The sequence below is a fragment of the Bactrocera dorsalis genome, chromosome 5, assembly GCF_023373825.1.
Source record: "Bactrocera dorsalis isolate Fly_Bdor chromosome 5, ASM2337382v1, whole genome shotgun sequence".
Taxonomy (NCBI): domain Eukaryota; kingdom Metazoa; phylum Arthropoda; class Insecta; order Diptera; family Tephritidae; genus Bactrocera; species Bactrocera dorsalis.
Window position 1 is genome coordinate 55,245,479 of NC_064307.1, and position 18,351 is coordinate 55,263,829.

Below are 18,351 nucleotides of genomic sequence, written 5' to 3' on the forward strand. Positions count from 1 at the left end.
CACTGACGGAGATTCCATAGTAAAAGTCTTTAATTGGCGAGGCAAGAACAACTTTTAGTTGTCGGAATAAGTTTCCATTTTAAGTGTGTGGATTATATATTTTCTTAATTTCGAGAGTCGCCATCGTATAATATTATATGACTAAGTAAGTAAGGCAAGGTACATCCAGATCATGAGTGTCCTGATGTATGGGGTTTTTTTATGAGATACGCCCATACTTTCGACTGATATATATATACGAGAAAATTCATTTAGGAACTTCGCTTTTTGGCAATTTTTCATCACTTTTAGCACAAAAATATTCCAACCGAATTTCAATACTAGAACTCGGTGACTGACCGATATGTTCGGTAAAAGATGCTACATATTTAGTATGTGGGTCCCTGAAACGTTGTAATCTCAATTCCAAAATTTTTGAACGCAAGATTAAATACCCTTTACATTATTTGTGCAAAGTTTTACTCTAATAACTTCATGGATGTTTAATTTGTACATGCAATTAAAAATGAAAGAGTCAGACGAAATTTATAACTTTGTTATTTGAAAAGTATGCGAGGTCATCAACCGATTTTGCCCATTTTCAAAGTGTACACTAGTAATAATTGGATAACACTCAATAAATTTGGTTTTTAAAGTGGTCAGTAGTTCATGAGATATAGGATTTCACTGAAAAACGGGCGGTGCCAAGCCCATTGAAAAAACTTTTTCTCAGTTGGCTTCAGTGGTTTGGAAGATATGTAAATTTCACTATTTAGAAGGCGGGGTCACGACTATTTTAAAAAATCTTTAACCCACAATTGCCTCTCACCATTGTGATCCCTTGCACCAAATTACAGCTTTGTGTCTTAATTTGGTCCTTAGTTACGATAATTTAAATGTTTTGTGGGCGTAGCAGTAGTCCGCTTACAGCTGCAATACCTATCCTCCTTGGGTGCCTAGAAATACAATATACATACATACATATGCATGTATGTACCAAGTTTCAGCAAGATATCTTAATTTTGACTGAAGTTGTTGCTTGCTCGAACACACGAACGAAGACACAGTCACTCATGTTTCGATTCCTCTCATCCTGATCATTTATAAACATACATATGTATGTATGTATCGAACCCTTTATCTAACTCGATTTTAGTTTTAGATGATAGAAACAACCGTTAGGTGAACAAAACTGTTATTATTAATTTGGAAGTCACGAGATGAATAGATCCAAAAGCTCTCATAAGGCCACTATGCTTTTCGGCTCACTCAGGCGTCTCTCAGGCTATCTGCCTTGCAGCAACGCACCAGCCAACTGGACAGGTGTACTTGTAAATGAAAGTCAATTGAGTGCGCTCAAGCAGCCATACATAATAATATATCCTCATCCACATATGTTTAAATTATAGTAAACATCAACCGCGGGCGAAGACAATGCTTTTCACATAAGCTCCCTTACTGCTCTGCAATTTCCTTTCATTTCATCATTTCGCACCCGACGGTGGCAGAGAGGGTGTGAGAGACGCATAGTGGGCATAGCTGATTTGTAGACAGCTAGAGCGACAGCACGTACTAGAAAAAGCGAGCGAAGCGCCTGGGCTAGTCGGCGCGCAAAGTGGCGGTGGCAGCGCACACATAGTATGCAACACAGTCTAACGGCGGCATTGGCAGTGACAGTGTGACAGCAGTGTCAAGCGATAAAAACATCAAATACCAAGCTGATGTTTACCTACAGCGCGATGAAATTGCCACGGCAACTTGTTTGTATTGTTGTTGGTAGCAACATGGTCGCTTGTTAGCAACTACATGCCACTTTCAAGCATTTTTAAGCGCTGCGTTACAAAAACAACAGGCGCTTTATTGCTTTGACTTGTTGTCAAGTTGTTGAGCATTTTCTTATTGCGTTAACAAGCGACTTGTTAGTTTGGCGCGCATGCGTGTCGCGCAGTCGCATCAATCGGCCGGCCGGTCGAAGACTATGCGTTACCGTGTGTGCTCATTGTGTTGACGTTTGAACCGCGTGCAGCATTACGCTGCACTTTGTTGGCTAAAGACAGCAGCACTTTGTTCTTGGGTCGGCCAGTAGTAGGAAAATAAACGCTTTGTTTCAGCGCGCTTTTGCCGGACGAAGGCGCCGTTGGCGGCGCTCGCTTTTCATCTTTTCTGTATGTATTAGTATAAAATCCGATGTTATTCTTATTTATCTACTAGCATATGTACACATGTATGTTTATATATTATATATATAAAACTTGTATTTGTATTTGCCGACGTATGTTCGAGTGTGTCTTTTTTTTGCGTTCCTTCGGCGTTCAGCTGTCAATATATTAAGTACAGATTGCCTGAGAACAGATTTGTTATGTTTGTCAACTCATCGCCGTATTTATTCTTAATACTTAGTTCAAATATAATAACCAAAAGATGTTTCGAGATATTATCCGTTAAACGCAATTTCCTTAAGCCCCTATTCAATTTTGAATAAAGTCATTTGATTGTTGAAGGTGTTAAAATCTATAGAGACTCAACCCTAATGACCGCTTTTTGGTAACCAGTTAGCTTTTGGAGCATTTTTAAAGAAACTTACCTAAGGAAATGTAACCAATTCGGTTACAAAACAACAAGAATCAATTACATACAAGTTTTTTGATTATGCATAGGTAAAGTTAAGCTTTTATCTTGAAACTAGTAAGCGGCTCGAAATAATCATTATCAGCAAGAACTTTCCAACACTCCATCATCATTAAGACTTTCCAGTCAGAGTTTTATATACAATAAATACTCAAAGGCGTATTGATTTATCAGTCTAAACTATGCATACTAACACCAAAACAATACGCATTGGAATTGTCACAAGATCCTTAAACTCATGAATAACAATTCAACAATTTGCTACTTTTGAACCGATAAACCAATGTTTAAAAACTTAAAAAGAAACTCACTTACTATATCTGTGCTTCCATTAACTGTTGTATCAATACTAATCTTGCCAATCTTGGCTCCAAAGTTATTTCAAGCTCTTAAATGTATAGAGTTAATGGGGACTAGCAATAATGAAAAATCGTGCGATCACTGTACCATCCCATATCCCAATATTTTCTTTATCCAATTTATACATAACTCTTTCATTCAATATTGTGAAAAATAACGTTTCCATGTTTTCCCGTTTTTTTTTGTTTTGTTTTGGTTTTTAAATGATTTCCCTTTTGTTTCGTGCTTTCTATTTGTTAATGTCTTGCATTTCTTTGCATTTAGTCTGTTATTTATTTGCGCTTAAAATCAATTTCTACCGGCACTGTGCAAAGGAACGGTATACTTGTATACAAGTACATACGTATGTAAATATTGTACAGCTGCTAATGGTCGCTAAGCCTTCTTAAATAAGTAAATACGACTTAAGTAGATGTGTAGTAAATAAGTCAACGGTGTTTTACACAACAAAAAACAATGCAATAAATGCATATAAAGAAGCGTGTGCGGGCATGAAGAAACATACATACATGCGTACATTAATTTGTTTGTTTGTGTATGGAAGTGCGTGCGAGCGTTTACAAAGCCTAAAAGCCGCTGCCGTTCCGGTGTTAACAACAAAAATCAACAACAACCTTGAATGACAACAAGAAAAAAACATCATTGGTAAGAGTAATAGAAGCAGTATTAGCATCAACAGCTATACCTATTCCTTTTGACAAGATGCTCTTCCGGTCGTTACTTTTATTTCCGCTTATAACAAGCTGCCAGCTATAACACGCCAGTACCGCTCATAATACCTTCATAAAATATAGATTCTATTACCGGTGCTTTGTACTTTGGTGTTTTTGACACTCGCTGGCCATTGTCCGAGCCATCATTACTGCTTCGTAATTTATCCGCTTTCCGTTGCTGTCGCCTGTTTATCTTCGCATTCCATAATCGGCTCTACCATTTATTGTTAATGTTGCAGTTGACAATTAATCAAGTGGTCTTTTGGGTGCACCATAGTGTGCGTCACCAGACAATTTTCTTTATTGACGAGGAAAGTATATGTATAGTGTATAGCTATTGGCAATATTATGATGATCGTTAAGGTCACAATTGGCGTTATTTTAGAAAATATGTTCATACGTACCTAGAAACGCATAAATATACATACAGGGTGGTTCATATAGTAGTTATTTTTCAATAGTGAATTAAATAGTACATAGAATATTAGTCTTCGTCGCCTTTTTCTTTATGGATTCTTTGATCTACATTTATGAGTATTTAAATTCACATTCCATTTCCCATTGGGAATGTATTGGTTCAAGACGATATTGACAACAGCTTCTGATTTCCGGATGTGAATGCGTTCCATTCTGCCTTTTCTCAACGATCTCAGGCGATAATTTTGATTTTCAGATGATGAAGGCTTTTTATTCACTAACATACATATTTTTCAGATAAAATTGCTATTCATTTTCAGTACCTTTATCTCTAATCGAAGTATAACTTTCGTTTAGCCATTGTCAAAGGTATAGTTCTTCCATATCCGAATACAAAAGTACATATAAAGTCTATATACCTTAACTTTAACCAGAAGTCATGCTACCGCAATGGTATTCAATACAAACTCAACAACGTTACATTTCCAATGTCTGGTAAGGAATTTTCATTTCTCTTTTGTTCGCAAACTTAATTTTTATTATTTATTATTAATTTAATTTTTTATCAGATTTTCTTTTGCGAAACACTATCTGACTGAATACTTATGAACCAGCTTATACACGAGTACCCTTTTGGCCTTTTCTACCTCAACAAACTCACTTAGCTCTTCATTTACCTTTCCTCAGCTCACCTTCTTAGCCATTAACTTCATCTGCTCCCATTAAACGCCTTCAGCTGGTTCATATCTTCGTGGTGTTTTTATTGTTGCCTGGACTCTTTGTCCGCAACGGTACAAGTCCGTAAATTCTATTTGTAATGCTTACTTTGGTGAGCTCTTGCATCGAAAACTGAAAATAATTGCCTTTGTGTTAGCCACACTTTTCAGCTTTGGTTCCTGCTTCTTCGTACGCATAATTTTCAAAAACCAAAAACAACTACAGAAGTTGTTGTTGGACTCACCTTGACTCGCCCAATAGTTCTTGCTTGCATTGTTTGCTGTAATTTTTCAAATATTTTTTACAACTCTCATTGCTGTTCTTATTAAGTTTGATAGTGTTGTTGTTGCTTCTTTTTTTCGAAAGCAAAACAACTACGCTGTTATAAATAATGAAATGAATGAGTGACGAATGCATAAAGACACGGAAATGGCCTAGCAACAATGCAATAATCAGCATTATGCCAACGAATGGTAAATGAATGACCAATATGAAGTCGATCAGCTTCCCGGTCGTTGCTGATAAACATATAAACATACATACATATATGCATACATACATGGCACAAATGGTGATCGGATCATTTTACTGCTTCCGTGGGGACCCGTGCACAGCATCACTGGTGTTAGATTCGCTTTTATGTGGTTTCTGCTGCGCATTTGCTTATCAAATTACGCGCTAGTCAAGCAAGGGGGATGCAGAAGTTAAGGTTAAATGTACGAAATATGCAAAATATGCTTGAAATATAATGAACAAATCGTAGATAAGGAAATTAGATTTAACATTAATGCAGTGAGCGCGCAGAAATAATATAATGTTACTGGTATTAAATTGTGAGGAGAGAGAGCGATAATTTGTACTTGGAATGACTTAATGCCACTTACTTTAATTCAGTTCACTTCAAATCTTTTTCTTTAATAAAATTGAAATATTTTCTTTAAAGTAACATTTTCGGTGCAAAACATAAGTGAATGAAGTTCATTTGTTTCTTGTTAGAGCTTATAATAATTTTGCAGTTAACATATTAGTGGCAACACTACGGTTATCCATTGACGTTAGCAAAATTATACATAAATAATTTTATTTTGTAGAATTATGCATTGCTAATAAACAATTCAATTGCCCTCTTTATTAATTGGACAATGTCTACTCTTTTTGTGTAATATTTACAAATATTTGATCCTTTAATAAAAAGTTTTAACCAAAAACCCAGTGTCTCTATGATTTGTTAAGAGAACTATTTCGTGTGGAAATGCAAACAAGTTTGGAAAATATTTGTGTGGACGACTTTCTACTTCGTTTCCCAATTTCCGAACAATTATCCGCTATAAATATCAAAAGAAGCTATTATTATTTTCTCCCTTAATTTTCTCTTGACACTTTGATACTGAATTTTGTTTTGACTTTTCTCGAAGCTACATTTTAGAGGTGGTTGATATCATAACAAATTCTACTTTAATAAAAACCTTTGTTATACATGTCTTTGGATTTTGAAAATTCAATTTCGAGTATTTTTGAAAATTCAAAAAAAATCAAAAATGTGAGATTTTTAAATTTTCAATTTGTTTGTTTGATAAGGGTTGGAATCATGTCAACCAGGAACAACTGTAACTTGGCACATGGGATTGCAGTGAAAATGGATGAAATCAGAGATAACCCCGGTCACTCCCCATATAACTGTACTGTTCAAAACTGCTGAAAGCGCAATAAATCAATAACTAATTAGGCCAAAGACATTATATTTTAGCTCCGAGATGGTATGGTGTGAAAATCAAGCGATGGGCGTGGCACTGCCTCGTGTTTGGTAAAATCATTTATCTCGGAACCCGACCGGCTAAATTTAGAACCTAGCATTCTTCTTATATTCCTATGTCACAGAGTGGAAAAGGGCGAAATCGAACTACAACTGCGCCTACTTCCCATAAAACAAAATTTTAAATTTCATTTAATTCTTTCATTTTCCAGCACAAATCAAGAAGTAATTAATATAACGAGACAAAATTTTGTACTAATAGCTCCTATAAAGTATGCCAGCTTATGTCCAAAAATTATTCAAGTCCGAAGAATGTTGTTTAAACTCCTAGGTGCCGGATATGTGTACCCCAGTATCTCGACTTATGACCGAAAATGTGAGATATTTAATTTAAATTCAGACAGAATCCTTTTCGTACAATAGTCTTCCAGGTGACTTTACGCTGGATATAGTCAATATTTGAGTTATCCCAATGAAAGTTGCAGAACATGTTTTACTCATAACTGTATATCTTTGTAGCCCCTTAAAAATATTACCAGGATTTTCGAACATCCAGATGACTTTACTCCATATCTTTGGTGATTGTATGTGAAATACAATAATGAAATCCAAGAAACATTTTTTGATATGATAATGGATAATATATAACACTGTGTCATAACTACCTCATTTCCCTATAATAGTTTACGTTTTTCAAATAAATAGTATGCCGAATTTGTCGGTCAGTGTATGAGTTATATAGAGTGTATGTATACATAAAATTGCTTGATTTCGGTCCCCTGGTGGATGTTTTATATCTTAATGTATTTCCCTGGCTTTGATCCTAGCGTGTTGCAAGAATATAAAATGTTCGGGGTCACCCAAGCTCAGCTCTTTCTTACTTGTTTATATTTCGTTTTATTATCATTAAATGTCAACAAAAATCTTATAAAAATTTATATAAACAAGAAAATACGTTAACTTCAGCTGTACCGAAGCTAACATACCCTTCACTGGTGCATTTATTTTAGTAACTACATATGTGTCCAGTATGTATGGAAGCTATGTGCTATAGTACTCCGATCTGAACAATTTTGTCGGAGATTATATTATTACCTTAAGCAGTATTCCATGTCAAATTTCGTCAAAATACCACGTCAAATTCGAAAGTTTTCCATACAAGCCCTTGATTCCGATAGTTAAGTTAACTGATTTTCGGAGATTATATTTTCGCCTTAGAAAATAATCTGTACAAAATTTCGTGAATATATCTTGTCAAACGCAAAAGTTTTCCACACCAGCACTAGATTCCGATCATTCAGTTTGTATGATTACATATTTGTCTTAGAAAATAACCTGTGCCATCTTTTGTGAAGATACATTGTCAAATGTGAAAGTTTTCCAAACAAGAACTTGATTCCGATCGTTCAGTTTGCATGGCAGCTATATGTTATAGTGGTATTCACCTTCTTGAAGAGTAAATGACTTTTACAAAATTTCAAAACGATATCTTGAAAACAAAGGGACTAATTCGTATATTTACAGACAGACGGACAGACAGACGAAAATTTCAAAACGATATCTTGAAAACAGAGGGGCTACTTTGTATGTATACAGACAGGCGGATTTGGCTAAATCGACTAAGCTCAACATACTGATCATTTATATATATTTTTTATAGGGTCTCCGACACTACCTTCTGGGTGTTACAAACTTAATAGTATACCCGGTTCAGGGTATAAAAATATGAAAAATGCCTAAAATTGAGGCATTTAGACCAGAATACTCCTTATGCATTTATCACATATTTATTATCTGTTTCTTGTGAACAATACGCTATTTATCGGATATTCATTATTTATCTCTGTAACTGAAAGCAGAGAAATAGTCTCCTCAATACGTAGTAAAGTAGATATGAGCAAGTTGCTGAATGCTTAGATTACCCATTTATATACCAATTGTCAAGAATATAAATAGCTAATAACGAGCTACTGTTGTTTACATTTCATCATAGACTGAGCTGAGTATATCATCTCAACGTACATACTTAGGTATACAAATATCTGCTAATATTATATTTTCATTTTAGAAAATCGTTCGTCAGACGGATCCGGCACTTGGCGATACTAGTAGTACTGTAGCGAAACCTTTGACATATCATGTTTTGAAGATAATTGTGTTATGTATAATAAAAATATCAAAGGTTCAAACAAAAATTTGTTCAGCCCAAGGAAAAAGAAAAGCCAAATGACAGGAATTCATATGTTATACAAAGTCGAGTCTTTTTGACATTTTATAAAGTGCGCTTAATCTGTGTACGCATTCTATTTTGATATATTTCTGAATACACTTTTGTATATTTTTAGCGGTTTACCCCATACTGTACTCTATTTGCTGGTCTGTCAACTGTCAAGATATCAAATGGCAACAATAAATAAATAACCCAGTGAACTCTATTAGAAACAGTACCGCCACTTAAAATTTTCTGTATGCACCAAATACGAGTATATACTAATGCTATATTTAGACCTTAAAATACTTAAGTGTGCCCCATATACTTGGATGAGGGTATGAATACAAGGTACCTTATTATAAACTATAAGTATATGAAAGAAACAAGTTGTAAATGTCCAACAAACAAAAACATTCTTGAACCGGTATGATATGACTTTAATTATAATTCTCCGTATATGCAATAACGCAAAAACCCCAATAAGATAGTTCTAAGAAACAATAAGGTACTTATGTATCCCTCATTAGAGACAAAACTCTCGAACAGTTTTTTCAAGTAAGACGATCTTAAAGCATCATATATTATTTAAAATTGCAAAGCTTCCTGATGAATCCAAAGTACTATAAATGTGAGATATCATGGGGTTAAACTTTCACAGCGTTGGATATTACTTCGCTGTGTTGCAATGTAATTTTAAAGTTCGTCCTTTGTTTTTTTTTTTTGCGTCGCTAGAGGCTAGTTATCTATATATATTGCTATATAATATTTTTGAATACATTATGAGATCTTCTTCTCATTGTCGTATCATCAGTTTCTCATTTTCTTCTTTATCGTGTTCTTACATTTAAAACTCAGAGGATGGAAATTTTTAATAAAGCATATTTTCTGAAAGAAGTATGTTGCCTATTCACTAATAGCGATATTCGATTGATCTTTTAAATTATAATATACATACATATACATATAAGTAAATGTAAGAGGTGTGTTCAAAAAGTATCGCGAATTTTGTGTTTTTTTCAAAAATTATTTATTTATTCATGAATATCTATTTTGTCCCCTTCAAAGTAATCCCCATGAGATATTATACACTTGTGCCAACGGTTTTTCCAATCTTCGAAGCACTTCAAAAATCATTTTTTTTTTTTATCTTCTTCAGCTCCTCCTTCGATGCCGTCTTTACCTCGTCAAGAGAAGTGTAAGGTCGTCCTTTCATGGGCCTCTTCAGTTTAGGGAACAAGAAAAAGTCACAGGGGGCCAGATCTGGGGAATACGGTGGCTGCGACATCATTAGTGTGTTGGCAGAGGCGTTATCGTGGTGCAAAAGCCAATTTTTGTTCTTCCACAAATCCGGGCGTTTCTCGCGGATTGCTTCGCGCAAATTGCGCATAACTTGCAGGTAATATTCCTTATTGACCGTTCTTTCCTGTGGCAAGAACTCATGATGCACCACGCCCCTGCAATCGAAGAAAACTGTCAGTTACGATTCGCGATACTTTTTGAACACACCTCGTATACATAGGCATATAAATATGGGTACTTAACTATATTAGTTTGCCTGCATATTTTACCATATTTATGTATCAGTTCTTAAAACTACTTGGCAAACCTAGAACCCCAATCGACCACAAATTGAATTTTACTTTTTTCGAATCTCAAAAAAAAGAAAACAAGAAACCCATTAAGAAGCGACGAGTGTTTTAAAGTAAGTGATTATGACGCACTTGACACATTGAGTTAAGGCACTTGAACATACGAATTTACTACACCATTAAACAAGGAAATATAATGCTAAACCTCAAACTCAAAAAAACCAAAAACACCATAACTGGAAATTTTAAGGACACATGCGAAAGTATTTACTACATACATATGTATGTATATTTGACTATATGTATATATGTGTAAGCATGGGGGATCATAGATACCATATATCCAATAGATTATTGAGTCAGCGATGACATCGTTTATGTCCATGAGCACGCCCATGTGGCAACTACCAAAAAAAATTATATTTTTCAGATAATAGCAGCATAAACATGTCAAAAGGTCGGGTATAATGGAGATATACCTAAAAAAAAAAACAGAAATAAAATTAATTTAAACCACAAAACAGCAAAAAAGGGGAAAAAATAAAACGAAAGGAAAATAAAAAAAGTATATAAAGTGTGAAAAGAAACAAAAACATTTATTTATGAAAAATATCAATTTATAACAATAATAAAATTAAGAAACAAGAAAAAAAATTAAATACATAATTCAATTAAATAAAAAACGTGTAATTATATTTTAGAATTAAAAATATTATACAACAAAACGAATTAAAAACAAGTGAGGAAGGGCTAAGTTCGGGTGCAAAAATCAAAGCTTTGAAAATACCTTAAAGTGTAAAACGTTAACCAGAGGATCGGAATATACGCAATTTTATATTAATATATCCTTATACTATATATACATAACTCATACACAACTCTACTGACCGACATATTAGGCCTAAGCTTTGTTAGAAGGACGAAAATCATTATATGTAGGATATGTAAGTTGGGGTAGTATTGACCTACTATTATCATACCAAATACTAGAAAATGTTCTCTGGGTTTTATTAAGGTCCTTCATATAAAATCACCAATCATATGGAGCAAAGTAAACCGGCAGTTCGAAAATACTTGTAATAGTTATATGGGGGCTAGGTAAAGTTTTCGCCCAATTGTAACTATTTTAGGCACAAAGATATACTGTTATGAGCAAAATACGTCCTGTAATTGTCATTGAGATAGCTCAAATATTGGCCGATATATCTAGTATAAGGTTACTGAAAGTTCGAAAATATTAGGTATATGGGGGCTCAGGGAAGTATTGACCCGGTTTAACCCATTTTGATACACATAATTACTATTATCAGAAAAGGATTCTCTGGATTTCAATTGCTCATTTGGCCAATATTTTCGGTAAAAAGTCAACTATAAGCACTGGATCCACAGATTCAGTACCCAGGGGCTCGAACAATTTTGGTTGGATTTGGAAAATGTTTTGCTATTACGTGGCTACTTTAAAAGAACTCTTAGTGCAAATTTTTATTTAGTTATGGCACTATGTAGGTTTTCGGTTAATGGCGACTTGTGGGCGTGGTGGTAGTCCGTTTATGACCATCTACGTACTCGTAATGTTTTTTTTTTTACTAAGAAACCCGCATACCAAGTTTCATCAGTTTCATCAAGATATCTCAATTTTTACTCACGTTATAGCTTGCACGGACAGGCAGACAGTCATCTAGATTTCAACACTCCTCGTCATGCGTAATCGCCCACAAATCACCATTAGCCGTAAACCTATAAAGTGCCATAACTAAATACTAAATTAAGATATCAAATTCTTATTTGGCACATGGGATCGCAGTAGCCAAGGGCACCTGTGTGCAAAAAAATCTAGTAGGCGGGCCTAGCCCCGCCCTCTAATAAGTTTAATGTATATATCTCCTAAGCCACTTAACCTACAACATCAAATTCACCCAGCACGAATATTACGAGAATTCCAACCGAAAGTGTGAAAATGGATGAAATCGGATGAAAACCCCGCTGACTCCCCATATAACGGTACTGTTCAAAACTACTAAACGCAGTACGTAAAAATTTGCCATCGAGATGGTATGAGAGGGTTTTATGGGAGCCGGTGTGAAAATTGTAGGATATGTGTGGCACCACCCACATTTTGGTGAAATCCCAAAACAAACAAAAAAAATTGGTGCATAAAACTTTCCACAATTTTAAATTCCATTTGGTTCTTTAATTTTTTCCAGTTTACAAATCAAGAAGAAATTAATAAAACGATATAAAACCTTGCGCGAATAATGCTGATCAAGCCCCTAGGAACCGAATATTTGGAGCCCAGTATCTATAGTTGACTTATGTTGGAAGATATTGGTCAATGTCTGAGATATATAATTGAAATTCATTCCGTATGTCAAAAATGGATTAAATCTGACCAACACTTCCCTAAGTCCTCATATACCTAATAAAAAGTTAATGGAACTTCCGGGTGACTTTGGACGGCATATGTATATCGACCAATATGTGAGTTATTTCAATGAAAATGGGCTGCCACATTTATTGCACGATAATGCGCCGTCTCATCGATCGACGCTTGTGACCGATTATTTGATTAAAAATCACATTTGAACCATTAACCACTCCCGTATTCACCTGATATGGCACCGTGTGACATCTTCCTTTTCGGAAAAATTAATTTGACCATGAAAGGAAAGCGTTATGCAGACGTAGAGGCCACTCAAAAGGCTTGCAACGGCATACTAGCGGCCATACCGTCCAATGAGCTAAAACACTCGTTTGACATGGTTTGGAGCGCACCCTGTATATATAAAATTACAAAAAAGAATTGAAACTGCTTACAAGGAAATTAAAAAAAATAGTGAATAGTGAAGTTTTATTAGTAAAAAATTATTTAAAATAATTAGGATGCCAAAAATTAATTTAATAATTTAAGGAAAATTATTTAGAAATAAAAAATTCCTTAATAAAAAAAAATTCCAAATACTGGAATTAAAAATTAATATAAACGCTTCGTTTTTATAATGCATATGTATGTACGCACTTTCATTTTCTGCTATACATTTATTATATGAATGCTCAAACACAAGTGTCTAACATTTGTTGCAAGCATTCTAATGCACTTACACTCTTTTTCCGGTACGTCAAACACTTATGAAAACTTCTTTTGAAGTCAACTGTAAACAAATATACATACATGTACATACAAATGCATTTATTGCCACTTAAGTGCGTTTGTGCCACACTATGTGTAGATAACAGTGTTTATATTACATTTAATGCGAAAACAAAATCCTTTACAGAAGAGAGTGCGCCCTAATGATGCTCAACTCATTAACGGCTTTGCTGATAAGAGGTGCTTAATCCGCCAACCACATCAACAACAACAGCAATGCTGCGAATACTTGTTGTATTATAAAAAAGCGAGTGGAAAAATAACCAGCACACTTCAATAGAAAGCAAAAACAAATTAATAAAAAACCAAAACCGAAAAAAAATCACCGTTAATCGTTGGGGTGTCGGCAATGCTTAGGTGGTTATTGCTGCGGTATTGCCAGTAAACTGAGCTAATAGCTGGGCTGGCGGCTGACGATGGTAGGTGACTGTGGCAAGTCTAATTATGCGAATTCATATCTACAGCCAGACTTCAGTGGCAAACAAGCGCGCACACACTTATATATGTACACATTAGGTCTCCATGTGCTTCAGTGTTGTTGCCACCTTAACGCTTCACCGTTACGTATCCTTTCAATTAACTCATTTAAACGAGCGTCGTGGATAATGATGCGGCTGCTGTGGTAAGGCGAAGGCGTTGATAACGTCACGCGGTACGATGATGACACACACATTCATACATAGGTGTGTAAATAAAGTGAGGAAGGTGTTAAGAATCATTAGTTTGTTGTTGCGTTGGCTCTTGGGCATTCTTCTTTGAAGGTTAAATGTTTTCATATCGTTCATATATTGTTGTTGTTCTGCGCTAGCAGCGTCTATTTAATTATGTATGCGCGGTTCCACTCGTGCAAAAGCAAAACACAGCCATTTGTACATATACGTATGCCGTTGAGTATATATTGAAGCATGTGTGTGTGTTGAATATTGTGGTTTTACAATTTCTTTCGCCATAACGGACACCCAGCACACATATACAGGTTTTTAGTTAGGGGCAAATTATATCGGAATACGACGAGCCCCAGTTTAACTTTTAAATTTTAAATATGTCAAAAATTAATGTGAGCATCCAATCCATATTATTTTAACCTACCCTATCCACGATATCTATTCCAATAATATCCTTTCATATCCTATCCTATTAAGTTATTTCTTATCTAATACCGTCTTATCCAGCCCAATCTTATCTTAACTATCTTACCAGAGTTTTGGAATTTCAAATTGACTTCGAACCTTACAAATAATTCAACTTCGATGAAAAAATAAAATAAAATATACCAATAACAAGAGAGTCTTTAGTTTCGTGCATAAACATTGAGTCCTGCCGATTAAACATACGTTAACGGATGGTGTTGGAACGCTCACATACAACTGTTAATCACGTCAAGTAATCTTGCTAATAGTTCAACTTCGTGAACAGTCGATTGTCATTAAGCAACCTTTTCGTTCTACTGTTCTAGAATCCAGCCGCTTTAAGTAGGTCCGAAAAGCATTGTCAATTGAAGATCCTGGGGACAATTTTAATATGCATTTTTAAGAGAGTCTTGCCGTGAAAAATAGCACATATGAGTTACAATAAATGTGGCTGAAAGACGTAAGACCTTAAACGTGTTTTTCGCAATTGGACTCCAATTAAAACTTATTCCGATGAAAAAACTTTAGATTAACTTGAAGTAATTAATGAAATTGAAGATGTTCATGTGAAAATAGAAATTCCCTTGTAGTTTGAGCCTACCAAAATCTAGCTGTTTTCTGAATTTGAATGATTCCAAGCCCGAACCAATTATTATATGTAATACTTACCTTTAACTTAAATTTATATATCGTTCCACCTCCGATTTTTACTGTGCATATATCATTTAATTATAGCCTGTGTTATATTACTTTTTTGTTTACTGTGTTGAATAACATCAATTACTCTTTTCAAGGGAAACGTAATCGATCTCCTATCACTATTTGAGTAATAAGTTGACTGGGTATTGCGAGCGACTCTTTTGAATTTCTAAAGCACATACTCGAACTCGAAGCACATACACTTACATGTACTTTTATATTCGATTGGCAATGAGCACTTTATACTTGAATGCACGGTTAGTGGCGTCCTTCAAGGGCTCACAACACTTTATGTCAGGCTAATATTAGATTAACATTTGCTACTTAATCGCGGAGTCTGCACACGCGAATTCACACTTACAGACTTATTTGCATTTAAATATGTGAGAGTATGTGGGTGGGATCATACTTTCACTTGCGGTGGATGCGGTGATTATTGCTGTTGCCACATGATTGATGCATTAAGTACCGTTGTACAAATATATGCGCAAATGAACGTATATATGTATGTACCTCGGCCTATGTATATTCGACGACAAGGGAGCAATTTACTGTTTGAAAGTACCCGCGTAAATGAGCGTTTAATTGGTATTGAGAGCGATATTTTTGCATCATTTATGCTTTAAAGGTGCTTGTTTGAATTTTTTTATCGAAAAAATGTTGAAGTTTTGCTGTTGGTAATTTGTCTCATTTATGTAGTACTGATTTTTTGAGATTTAAGCCTTATGTAAATGTTAATCATTGGAAAACTGTCAGAAATCATCTTTAATCTTCAAAGCGATGTCTCTGTAGTTGAAAGATTATAATGTTAAGTGACTTCTCAAAAATTGTTCTAGGGGCTCTTTTCATAAGGAATCATACAGTTTCATAAGTGACCAAAAATGATACTATGATACATATATCTTCCCAAAGCGTCCAAGTATCAAACTATTGGTAAATGGAAACTATATATCTGTAGTATATGTATATTAAAGTAGTGTCGGAAAATTCGGATAGTGGCCTAAACTTCGATGTAGCGATTTGGAACCATTTATAATATGAAGTCTTATATGGGATTACTTGTGTCGGTGTAGTCATGACCAATACTTATTCTACGAGTACGGCCGTCCATCTTCGTGCAAGCGATAACTTCAGTAAAAATTTAAATATCTCATTAAAATTTCGTACATATCTTCCAATTGAAAAGTAAAGTCCTCTCTCGACGAACAAAGACCAAACTCTATAATTTCCTCATTATTCTTGTCCTTCTATATGGTGCAGTGGCGTGGATAATGACATCATCTGAAGAGACGGCATGAGGAGTGTGAGCGAAAAAGATTTTGCGTAAAATGTTTGGTCTTATGCGAATTAAGAATTGAATAGAAAGAATATAAAGATGCACCATCAAATATAATTCAACATCAGCCTTTTGTTTACAAAGTTTGAATATTAGGGAAAATTTTATTAGTTTGGCCAAATAGTGAAAATTAGTTGTCTATAAAAGATGGTTTTTATTAGGACTAAAATAAACGGTAAAAATATATACTTTACAATAGGATCCTCTAATAACGATTCGTTTCTCCTTTAGCCTCAATAACTGTCTTAATTCTTGAAGACATGAAACTCACAAGGACAAATCAATTGATATTTTCTTATGTCGAGACCATACGAAAATGGCTCTAAAATCATTAACAATTGTTTCTTTTTTTTGTTGGTTTCTGGTTAGCAACTTCTCACTTCATTATGTGACACAAGTGGTCAATGGGGTTTTAATTGGGTCAGTTTTCTGGCCAATCTAAGTGTTGAATAGTTAAATGTAATGGACTATAAAAATCCATGCTGAATGGGATGATATACATTAAAATGGTACGGATTATTTACACAAGATTTGTTTACAATCTGAACTTGGCCATTTTGCACGATGGCACGGCGCTGAGTCATCCTGGCAGGTTAGGCTACTAAACAATTGTTAACCAGTGTCGCACATTTGTGTAAATTCATTATTCCATCAACAAGATGTAGCGGTCCCAAAACATGGTATGAAAAGTAGCCCTAAGCATTTGCCTTTGAGGAATCTTAATTTTCTTTAAAATACAATTATCCTGGAACCTCTCACTAATTGTGGCATTTTGACAGGGCATTTTCCATATATGGTAAACCCATATCTCTAAGGCGTCAGGGTATGGTTTCGACACTTAAATTCACTTGGTGAAAATCGCGAAAGCTTAAACTTATTTCAGTAAGTTGTTTGTTCTCTCAGTCGATTTTCGAGAACAACCTGACAAATTCTGACTGCTATTTGCCGAGAAGATCACTTTTCTTCTTCTTATGCCAATTTGCTAATTTTTTGGTCATGTGTATTTCTTCTGATCATTTGGCATTTTGCACAACTTTTCAAATACACAACCAAAACAGGACTATGATTGAACAGTGTTTGTAGTGGTCGTAAAAGTATATGCCTTAAACATTTCATTTCGCCTAGATTTTTGTTTCAACACTCTATCCACATCTTAGACGAATGCCCGAATCGGGAAAATTTTAGCAATATCTGGGTTGGTCTGCTTTGTAGTTTTAAATTAAATAAATTGGCTCCACAAAATCATCTAAACAAAAATAATAATAAGGTACGCGTCCAGCCACTTGCCGGACACCGTCAACAAGAACACGACGTAAATGCTCCCGACGCTACAGCAACGATGTTGCAACAGCAATGGCCTGTCAGCAAAACAACGCAGCATGCCACAGAAATAATGCCCTTGTGGCATGCAGCTGCATTTTAGACCTAAGCAAACCTAAAGGTCAGCCATACAAAAACACAAACAAATGAAATTGAAAATTGAGCGACTGAGAGTTAGTTCCAAATAAGATTGAGTGAAAGAGAGGAGACAGGAAGCGCTTTGATGCATTTCAAATTGGCATTGAATGCACGTCTGTGAACTTAGTGTCTGCAGCGACCTCTTCCGGCGCTTCCACGCTGAGCATATGCTTGCCACCCGCTTCACTCTGAGCACAGAAGCCACGATGTTA